This window comes from Gasterosteus aculeatus, chromosome 4 (genome assembly GCF_964276395.1).
Source record: "Gasterosteus aculeatus chromosome 4, fGasAcu3.hap1.1, whole genome shotgun sequence".
Taxonomy (NCBI): Eukaryota; Metazoa; Chordata; class Actinopteri; order Perciformes; family Gasterosteidae; genus Gasterosteus; species Gasterosteus aculeatus.
The window spans coordinates 14,509,680-14,521,258 of NC_135691.1; the positions used below are offsets into that span (position 1 = coordinate 14,509,680).

The following is an 11,579-nucleotide window of genomic DNA, read 5'->3' on the forward strand; positions in this document are numbered from 1 at the left end:
ACAGCTTAGCAGCTCTTTCACGCACATCACAATCATTGCAGTCCCTCTCAAATAAAACTCTAAGAGGTCACACACATGTGTGTAGGCTTCGATGGGCACAAACAAAGTCTGTCAATGATGACATATGTTTCAACCTAAAATCTCTGACTATCAGTAAGCGCTACTTCACTGTCATCACCAGACTCGCCTGCAAAGTTCTTTCTGTTTCTCACACGTCGAGTGTCAAACTAGTAGTTCAATCAGGAGAGACTCATTTAATAGAATAATACTTTATTACACACTGGGCTTAATCCTCCTGGAGTCCAGACACTGGTGGTGGTGGTGAAAGGAATAGCAGCAACCTGATGATGAACCAGGAACAACGCCGATGCTGACTGGAGGTGACTGGGCTGGTTCACTTTTTACAAACACCATATAAAAAAGCTATAACAAACCTTCCCAATCAAGAAGAAAATCTGCCCAAAATCCAAGAGCTTTGCCTTCTTTCTGCTGACTATTACTTCCTGCTGGACTGAGGAGTGGTGTGAACAGGCTTTCCATGTCGGCAGCTGTAAGGTTTGTCTGAGAGTGGCACAAGAGTGGGGCCAACACACACGGATGCTGCTGGAGTGCGAACAAAAAGTTCTTCTTTGAATCTAGTAGGAACAATGATCATATGGCTTTAGTTACCCTGGTAACTATACCAGAGTTTAAAGTTAATAGTCTTCCTGGGTCTTAAAATTCAAAACACTCAACCCACCAACAAGCTTTTCACTGAACATGCTTTACCATTTGTGAATGTCACACAATCTAATCTGTAGTCACTTTTAAAGCATTCAAGTGATAAATCATGGGACTATGGCCAGAAAGTTTAACAAGACTAAAGGGGTCGTGTCCAGCCTTAACCCTTATTTTAAAGTGCTTAAATTTGGCAGAAAGTGTGACTTAATGTAAAACAAAAATAATACTTTCATGAAATTATATTGACAAAAAAAATAAAATCCATGAAAAACAGACACCTGTAGAGTTGTACACCAGGTAACGGCTTTCTGGAGGTCCGTCAAAGATCAGATCATTCATCTGAAGCGTGAGGAATTCCCGCCTCGGCCCGCCGGTGTCTAGGCCTTCTTCATGGGAGCCAGCGTCATCGGTAAACTTCACAAACATGTCATTCTCCTCAGAGTACGTGAAACGCTGAAAACCTCTGACAGCACCATCCCATACATTAGATCTGGACACGTGGAATCTGTTGACTTTGCTGTGGTCAATGGCAAGCGGCAAATTTGCAATTATTTCAGGTGCACTTGTGTGCCTAGAACAAAAAGTAGAAAAGTTACATTGTGTGTAAAAAAAGATCCTCCAAGCAGAATTGTATAGCTTATTAGATGAACACAAATGGGATCAAGCCTTCCTTTCATTCAATATTCATGAATTGTACTCATAACACTTTCTGACTCCTCAGGACAGGAGGCAGTTAATAAAACAATAGGCTACATTTAAGACATTCAGTTCCTTACAACAAGACATCTCTTTGGATCTCTAGTTTTTCAACAACAGTTTTTCTCGGTACAGTAACTGGAATTGTCGTTCCACCCTTCTTAATACAGTGATGTTTATTTGTTTAATGACTACTCGTACAATGGATGTGTAACCGGGGCGGCCGTTCGCCTGGTCCCAAAGGTGACAACGTCACTTTGGGACTCTCACCCAAGGTATATCAGTTGTAATGAAAAAGAAAGGGGGCAGAGAGGTGAAGTTCCAGTTTTGTAACAATGTTTTTTTTATTTACAAGTAGGTTTAATATTTAAAAGAAAAGGAATAATCAATCCAGAAACATTGGTCGGTTTTATGGCAAAATATAATCTATGCTTTGAAAAAGGATTACTATACTGGGGTACCCTACCAGTACAAGGTGACTACTTGAGGCCCACCGGGGCGGGGGAGTGAAAGGGGACAAGGGGGCCACCACCAGGTCAAAGGAAAGAAAACACAGCAAATCAAAAAGAATTAAAACACAGCAAACAAACAAAATAAACTGAAAGGGCCTTCCACCTCGTGAGCCACCCCCTGTAGGCCTACTATATGCCCACCTGCACTGGCATTAAAGGGACCCCCAGTATAGGGCGCAGTAATGGTTGTTTATGTAGGACAAAACAAAGACACTAACCCAGAAAGAAAACAAATTAGCAATTCATAATCAAAGATACTATATAAACCGGGTAACCATAATCTATTTTAAATCAAAGGCAAAAACAGCAGTGACCAGGCTCAGCGTTGCACCACCTGATCATTTCCTGTATAAAAGAAAGAAAAGGTAAATAACGCCAATAAACATTTCACTGCTAAAAAGCATATTAAAACATGAAACAGAAAACCCCTGACATACCTCTAGATTCCGCTCAAACCCATCCGCACGTGGCGAGTGCTGTGCCTATGCCGTGGGGGACCTACAGCAAGCCCCCCTCTAGCTCTAGTGGGGCAAAAGCTCCCATTTAAAGAGCACCTGGTCACACCTGTTAGGCATCACCAATTAAGGTGGTGTGGCCAAACAGGCAGGGGGGGGAGGGGAGAGCTCTACCCATCACAATCTACCCCCCATTTTCTGTCGGCGACCTGCCGATAATAAAAAACAAGCAACAAGCAAACAAAAATATAAAACACGGTTTTAAGGAAAACTACTTCCACAGCCTAGGAGTGGCAGAGAGCATATTACCCGACCCAGTTACCCGAGAAGTTGCAGCCTCTCTCCCGCTTCTCCATGCTGGCACAGGGAGATTATGGGGGTTTGGGTGTCTCCCTGCTGTCTCACGCTGGCTTCGACGAAGAGGCACTGTACTGGATCCTTCCATAGGGTCATCATTATCCACATCCACTGGGGATATGGTGCCAGCAATAGATTCGGCTGGTGCAGGTGGTTGAGGGCAGGAAACCAAGGGCTCTAGCGTAGCTGTCACTGGTTGGGGGACAATCCACCATTCACCATTCGGTTCACAATCTCCTTCATTGGTAGGTGATCTCCCTTGCTCCCCAGAGTCTGGCTCACTTATAGGGGTGGTTAGTGGGATTGGTCGCAGGAGAGTTCTATGGACATGCTTGATTTTTCCTGCGTCATCCAGGGGTGCGATAGAATACACTGCTCCACCATCAGAAGGGGTCTTGACAACTTTGTACCTCCGGGGACCCCAAATGTCCTGGATCTTCACTCTGCCTCGAGCACTGTTGTCTTTCAAGTAGACCATTTCACCCTCTGTCAGGTTGCCACCAGCCACATGCTGGTCATGTCGTTCCTTCCTGAGGCGAGCTGCTGCTTGGATCCTTTCCTTGGCCCCATCAAAGGCAGTCTGGAGGCGCATTTGGTGTTCTTGCAACCAATCACCGATAGCACCTCCAATTGGTTCCTGAATCTTGCCAAGGAGAAAATCAACAGGAAGTTGGGGTTCTTGGCCAAACATTAGAAGGTATGGTGACTCACCAGTGGTTTGATGGGTGGTTGTGTTGTAGGAGAAGGTAACATGTGGGAGGTAGCTGGGCCAATCTGGCTTCTTGACAGGTGGAAGGGCCTGTAATAGGCCATGTAAGGTCCTATTAAACCTCTCACATTGGCCATTCCCCTGGGGGTGGTATGGCGTGGTGCGTGTTTTTTTTATGCCATAGAAACTGCACAGCTGCTGGATTAACAAGCTCTCAAAGTTCCGGCCTTGATCCGAATGTATTCGGGCTGGCACCCCAAACCTATAAAACCATTCCCGGACCAGTACCCCTGCCACAGTGGAGGCCCTTTGATCACGGGTCGGGACAGCTTGAGTGAATTTGGAGAAGACATCGGTCATAATGAGAACTTGTTCTCTTCCATCGCGAGCACGTTCCAGCAAAGAAAAGTCAATGGCTAAAATTTGATTCGGTCGGGAAGCTACCAGATGGCCCATGGGTGTTCTCACAGCAGGGTATACGGGTTTGGCCAGGGTGCATCGTTCACATTTTTGACACCAGTCCTTGACATCCTTATACAGACCTGGCCAGTAGCACCGCTGCCTTACCAGATTAATAGTTCTCTCCACTCCTTGATGTCCATGACCCTGATGCAGTTGTTGAAGCACCTCCTCCCGCAGGGAGGCTGGCAGCAGCAGCTGATGAATTTCTTCTCCACCATCCGGACGGTGAATGCGACGATATAGGAGCCCATCTCTCTCCACCATCCTATTCCACTGTCGCACCAGTTCCTTTACTGGTTTCGAAAGAGCCTGGCGTTCCTTCTTGTCTGGGGGGTGTTTGCAGCGCCAAAACTGAAGGAAGCTTCTCAACACTGGGTTCTGCTGGCAATGTTGTGAGGGCTCTTTTTATCACAATCTCTGTGTCAGAGTCAGAAATGTCAGACACTTTTCCAACTGAAACAATTAAAGTTAGCTTGATTGGTGTCAGTCAAAGACAAACATTTAAAAAGAAGTTAACTCCAGAAGAAAGTGATGAATGGAAAACTGGTTTGAGGCACTGCACCAGAAACACTTGGAATTGTAGATGCATAAAAAAAACAACTTCTCTTCTCAACTCCTTGCAGTAATTTGAACATGAATACAGACAACACCATGGGGAACTATTTTTAAACCTATTCATGTATGTATCAGAGGTGAAACATCAAGCCACAGAAATAAATGGATACCTTCTTCAAAGTCCGTCTTTGGGCAGATAAAAATTGTGATCCTTGAATATGGTTTGCCTAATTCTGCTTTATATTTTTCTAGAATAAAAGGTCTTTGTGTCCCAGGGGTATTGATCACTTCAGATGCATCTGGATACAGAAGGATGAAGGCTCCTTCACCCAGGTTTTGGTTGAAGTCCCTCATTTTCTTCACACTGTGATGAAGAAGACTTTGAGCGGTGATGTCAGAGACGGTTGATAGGGCAATGGTTGTCCCACGTGAGGGCTTTAAAACACCCTTCTGAGCAGTCATCAAGCCAAGATTAATCTTGAGAAGAGAAAAGCGAAATAAACCTGAAACTTGTAAACCAACGCCGTCAAAATGAGGACGCAATGCACCGTAGGGACGCTTTGGAGAGAACAACCAATAATTTAAAACAGCAAATCCAGGGCTTCAATGAAGAACTCACGTCCAGAGAATCTTTGGCACCGCAACTGAAATGCCAGGTGACTGTTCTGGAGGAGCAGCGGCGACAGTTGATTAAGGTCAGCACGGAGGCCACCAACGAGCTCAAGCTACTCAGTGAAAAAGACTGGAAGGCTGGCTATGACGCACAGAGGGAACAAAAAGACGCCCTGGAGCTGAGGAAAAATGAATGGAAAGAGAATATCCTCAGTCTAATGAACAGTGTCAAAGATCTTGACGCCTGTAAGGCAAACTACGAATCATTGAAGACTGATATAAAAGTTGCAACCAGACTGAATAAAACTCTCAAAAAGCAACACAAGACCCTGGAAAACAAGATCTCAATAGAGCGGAAGTATGTGGAAAAAAACAACACGATAAAGTCAGAGAGCGAAACCCTGATGGGTGAAAACTGCACTCTTCAGTGTCAGGTTGAGGAACTGCAGAGAAACCTTCAGAGAACGCAAGCTTTGACTCGAGAGACCGCTAGAGAAGCACCTCTGAAGGAGCGCAACGAGGCAATAAGGGCTAAGGGAATTGGACTTTGTCACGGGGCAAGTACCCTCCACGTCGCATGTAGAAAGGGTGCACCAGAAAAAGTGTTGGTATGAACCCTCGCCGGTCCCGAACCAGACACCCTTACCACCCTTAGGGCTGGCGCATGCTTCTGCGTCTGAGTCTGCGTGGTCGCGTCAATGCGCTCGTTTCAAATCATGGATCTAAAAGGCTTGCGTGTGTTGCAGAGCAGTTCACCGCGAGAACAACAGGTGGAGTAATGTGTTTCGGTTGAAGACGACCTAGAGCAGGGGTCTCAAACTCGCGGCCCGCGGCCAATTGCGGCCCTCGGGACGATATTTTGTGGCCCCCGCCTTCATATGAAAGTGTAATGTTAGTGCGGCCCGCGAGTTCTATATTGTAGCAACCTCGCTGTTAGCAGCCACTTACAACCTCCACCCCAGCGCCGACCGTTCCGTTCGCCGGTCGGACCGTCAGTGTCATCCCCCCCGTCGGCCATAATGGTCTGGCCCTATGGCGTTATATTTGTGACACAATCCTGAGCGCGTAATTGTAAGTTTTGAGCACAGAGAACTATGTTGTAGCAAAGAAAAACATTCCGTGCGCGCAGTTTACTCAGGTGCCGTCTCCACAAACTGGTTTTCTGCGCGCAGGCAGCCGTTGCTGCGCTCTCTCCACCTCTTCACGCTGCGCTCGCTCGACTTGCAGCAGCGTTACATTTGTGCCACAAAACCAACCAATCAGAGAATTAAAGAAGGTCCATTGTGATTGGCTGTTGGTCTCCAATCACAACGCTTCCTAAAGAAGACGAAAACGAGTGATATTAGAAGTCCGGCTAGCCACCATCAGACATGACCGAAGCAAATGATGAGAACAGCACGTGTTTTAATCCAGGCCGTTAGCATTTAGCACAAATGCTGCAAACTTCAACAACTCGCTGAGCTTCCGCGATGCTGTAGGTAGTTCTATTAGCGTTGTGATTGGAGACCAACAGCCAATCACAATGGACCTTCTTTAATTCTCTGATTGGTTGGTTTTGTGGCACAAATGTAACCCAGCTGCAAGTCGAGCGACCGCGTGAGTGAAACGTCGAGCGAGCGCGTGAGTGAAGAGGTGGAGAGAGCGCAGCAACGGCTGCCTGCGCGCAGAAAACCAGTTTGTGGAGAGGGCACCTGAGTAAACCGCGCGCACGGGATGTTTTTCTTTGCTACAACATAGTTATCTGTGCTCAAAACTTACAATTACGCGCTCAGGATTGTGGCACAAATATAACGCCATATGGCCCGCGTTCGGTCGAGGTGGGCTGCATCTGGCCCGTACCTGACTTGAGTTTGAGACCCCTGACCTAGAGAGTCACGTCTTTGTGTGGAAAACGGACTACGGATAATACGACATAGTAGACGGAGGCAAGGATACACAGTCCATACAATTATTTAATATTTAATTTCAAGAGAACAGTCATTGTACAAACTACATGCTCAATGCGCAACACTCTTCAGCGTCAGGTTGAGGAACTGCAGAGCAACCTTCAGAGATTGCAAGCTTTGACTCGTATTTACAACTCCCTGGTATCGGATAAAAACGCCAACAAGCGTCAGAACGACGGCCTTCTGCCTTCTGAGAGAACTTCAACAGCTCCATAGAGAGGCCGCTAGAAGCACCTCCGAAGGAGCGCAACGAGGCAATGAGGGCAGAGAACGAGATCTATTGCAGACAATTGGACTTTCTCCTGGGAAAAGTACCCTCCACGTCGCATTGTAGAAAGGGTGCACCCGAAAATGTGTTTGTGGTTTGAACCCTCGCCGCTCCCGAACAAGACACCCTAACCACTTAGGCATCCCATTGAAGTAAGTAGCTATGGTTTTTCTCCCGGTGTGTCGGGTTCACCTTAAAAATGACCATACATGGGTGTCTCCTGTGCTAATGTAGCGTAATTTGACACACATTCTCTTAATCGATTCACACATTTGTCACAACCTGGCTCAAGGGCCATGGCAAAAAAGGGAACGAGGCAGCATAACGGCTCAAAAAGGGATTTATTTTATACAAAGGAATCAACTAAACATTTATTTGGTAACAGATAACTTAAATAAAACAAGCGGGGTAATCAAGCCATAGTTGACACCGCGTGTTGTGGCGAAGAGCTAGCCGTGTAGTCCGATCAGGTGGGCTTTATCACCCTTGGCTCACCACTCCCAGGTGCCCCAGATCTGCAATCAACTAAATACAAAGATGTTACTACCAGAGAAGTATCACTCCCACAGAGTGGCCTTAATGAACCACACGGAGGCCGTCACACATTCGTAATGCACATTAGGGCAGTTGAGTTTTTTTCCTCCAGCGAGTGTTCACACCTGTACTTGGTCCTCTGCTGAGCTAATGTACGGTCATTTTACATTCCATTTAGACATGGACGGTTTTCTCCCAGTGCTCAGGGTTTTCCTCAAAAAGAATCTTTCTTAATCGATTAATACATTCGTTCTGCTATAAAAGTAGAGTCCATCACTTATCCGAGAGTACAGTTCCAGAACCAAGGCTGTGCATAGAGGTGAGCGCCACAGCGAAAGCACTGTCTTGAAATTACACTCCTGGCAAAAGGTGCCTAATTAGATTTTGAACACATGTTGTCCGACTGCTCTTAAAGGAGTCCTTAAAAGTCAGATTCTCTAAAACATTTCTGTGGACTTTATGATTCAATGTGATCAAAAATGTTTTTGATATCTCATTGTTTTTAGAAGATATGGCCCAGCGTCCGCGTCCCCCCAACCCTTTGACAGGAACACACCCCTGTACCCGCCCCCTGGACCGCGTCCACCCTTGACAAAATGTCACGCCAAGTTTTCTTGAAAACTCGACAGCCCCGATATGAAAGAATATTGAACTAGGTGAGTGTCGCACAGCAGCAAAAAAAACACTTCGCCATAAAAATTGAAGTTGTTTTAACTCGGCCATACATTTTGTTATCTCCTCCACATGTCACCAGGGCCAGATTAACACTTCGCAACATGCAAGCAATATGCGATTCCAGTGGACGATTCCTAGATGTATTCATTGGCTATCCAGGGTCAGTTCACGACACACAAATTCTAAAAAAGTTAATTTTATAGGGCACAACGCTATCCCCCTATAGGGTACATATTTTGAGTGATGGGGCTATCCTTGTTTAGATACCCCTCTCTGCTTGATCACACCCTACAAAGAGCCAGTGATTGGACAAGTTCAGGGACGCTTCAATTACTACCAGTCAAGGGCCCGCAGTATAATTGAAAGGGCTTTTGGGGTCATGAAAACAAGATGGAGATCTACACTTTTCAAAGCCTTGAAAAACCAACATTGTGAAACCAACATTTGCACCCCAGGTCATTGCTTCCTGTGTATAATGTGTGTTTAGACAACAGGGACATGCTCGAGCCAGATGACATTTCAAGGGACAATTTTGACGTCCAACCTCCCTGTGAAGCCTTGGCATACAGCGAAACCTCTGGGAATGCTACAAGGGACAGACTGGCTGCCCTAGTTTCAGGCATTGTATGAACTCATGAAGATGACCCAGATGTGTATTTTTGTCTGTGTATGATATTTGCAATAAAATGTTTGTATTGAATTCTTTGTCTGTTTCAGGTATTTACTGTTTGGTACTGTTATTGATGCCCAGAAACACATTTAAGAAACAATGTCTTATTTTTTTCTAGCCAAATATACAAAACTCTATAAATAGATAAGAACATTCACATCAAACAAAATATTGCACTGGAATGTATAAACTGTATAAATAACAATAAAATAAAGATACATTTTTTTATCAAATAAAAAACCCAGCATATAAACAAAAACTTTTGCATTTGCAACAAATGCCAGTAAAGTTGTGTAAAGCAACTTGTATACAATAACCAATTGTGCAAAATTTAACACCATATGAAAAACAACTACATTTTGTCTTATCAATTTTTCAAAGAGACACAAGAACCTCTCTCAAAATAGGATTAGTTTGCCCCTTTCTTTTCCTGGGTGAAGGAGTTATGGGGCTTGGTAGGGTCATGGGGGATGCTGCACTGTGAAAGACTGTGGCTGCTGTATTTGGCGGTCAGGAGGGTGCTATGTTGCTACATGTACTGGGCTCAACAATCTCGTAGGAGACATTACATAAGTAATTATAATACAGAAATGGATAATAAATCATGTGTAGTAGATTATTAAAATCTACATTCTGACATCTAAAGAACAATGATAAATTCTCAACAACAACAATTGAAACCTTACCGTAATGATTGTTACTGGATCCTCATCATTAAATGATGAAACAATCACAGGAGGGTCCACAGAAGGCCTGGAACCCAGCACCTCATGCATATCCTCAGAGTACTGCCACATAGCAGCTGTTGCCTCTCCAGCATCTGTTCCTGAACCAGTTTTAGGTATTTTTAAGTCAGAAGCACATTGTTCATAATTATATAATCGATTTACATTAGTAATTTAGGATATGCTTTTCACAATTCAATATGTTGTGGTCATGGATGTATTGTTGTTTTAATGTCAGAATGTATTTTCTAAATGAAAGTGACAAATATTACAAGAAATGACAGTTTCGCCTGCTAAAATATGCCTGTGTTAATTTAACAAGTATAAACATAAAACATGTTAAATAAATGACTAGTATTGAGATTGTTAAGGTTTTCATAACACAGAAGTCAGGCAGAAGCACAGTAATGTTTAAAAGATGACTCACTCCCAAAGTTGTTTTGAAATGTATTTGGACTTAAGGAAACGTTGCTCGTCAGCGCAAAATCGAATGATCCTCCGGGTTTCCTTGGGTGTCCCTGTTTGATAAAGACCATACAAGATCTGATCATGTTGCAAAAAGCACGAAACTGAGCACTGTTTGTTTATAGGATATCGTGTTAACATATAACAAGAAAACAATGCGTTCATATCAGACAAAAGATTAGGCAACCGTGGGACTGTTGTTGGCGAACTTTAGCAATTTTTTTACAAACTTTTCTTTGAAAAAAATAATAATGGGTATCTGTGTCTGATTATATTTTGATATAGTCGTCTCTGGTTCAACTGGCTGTAACAGTTCTTTGATTGTCTTATCCTGCAAATGTGTTGTAGCGATTTGACTGAAAGGGTCATTATACTGGTCAAATACTCCCATTACGTCACTCTTCAGTTGACCAAGGTCCCCAGAATGTGTCTCAATGATGTTACTCATTTGATGTTTTAAGTGCTCCAGTAATGCTGCCTGGACTCCGGACACCATCCCCTTTAACTGCCTGCTCCACCTTTTGGTAGAGCACATTTTGAGTCACTATATCTTATTGAAAAATATATTGACAATAACTTAACCTTATTGAGCCATCTCTACCACTTGGTTGAGGATTGTAATTGTAAAAGAATCCACCAGGTGTCAATGTTACTGTTAGAAGAAGGCCTTCTCAGCTAACCTCTTCACAGGAAATTAGCAAGACAAATTTTCCTCCGGACATGTGGACATTATTTGGGGAAAAACTCAACGGTAAGTGAATCTTTTTGACATATTACAGCACTTGAGGTCTAACTGAACAGAATTACGTAACTAGATATAAAAAAAAGAATGAATAAGGGTAAAATAATTTCCTAAAAACATGCTTTACCAAACGGTTGAATTTTCAGTTCATACTAAAGGTAGCGAGTTAAGCTAATGTACATGAAAGTCAGTATTTGCGTTGAAATAAACACATCTGATTATGCATTTTTGTAAATATGATATAGTTCATGTTATTTCATCTTATATATGCTAAAATTATTACTTTTTTTACTTTCTGGTTTACAAACAATAGATGGATGCTAAATCTTTTTACGGTACAAGGCAACGCAATATTTTGGCACTTGTACCATAAAATCCTCAAGACTCTGATGAAAAGGGAAGAACGCCCTAAAAAGCCCTAAAAACCTAATATTGAACATATTGCTCATCATACCAATCTGTACTCTGCCCAAGAG

The 11,579-nt window shown here is 43.6% G+C and overlaps 1 long non-coding RNA gene across 1 annotated transcript; it reads right to left on the bottom strand.

Moving 5' to 3' along the window:
- Window positions 1-1,735: 1,735 nt before the first annotated feature.
- LOC144406336 (uncharacterized) lies at window positions 1,736-2,962 on the bottom strand. The gene is made up of 2 exons (XR_013467620.1): window positions 2,366-2,962; window positions 1,736-2,273 (listed from the first exon to the last, which is right to left on the bottom strand). It is a non-coding gene; the product is annotated as an uncharacterized LOC144406336 (long non-coding RNA).
- Window positions 2,963-11,579: the final 8,617 nt, after the last annotated feature.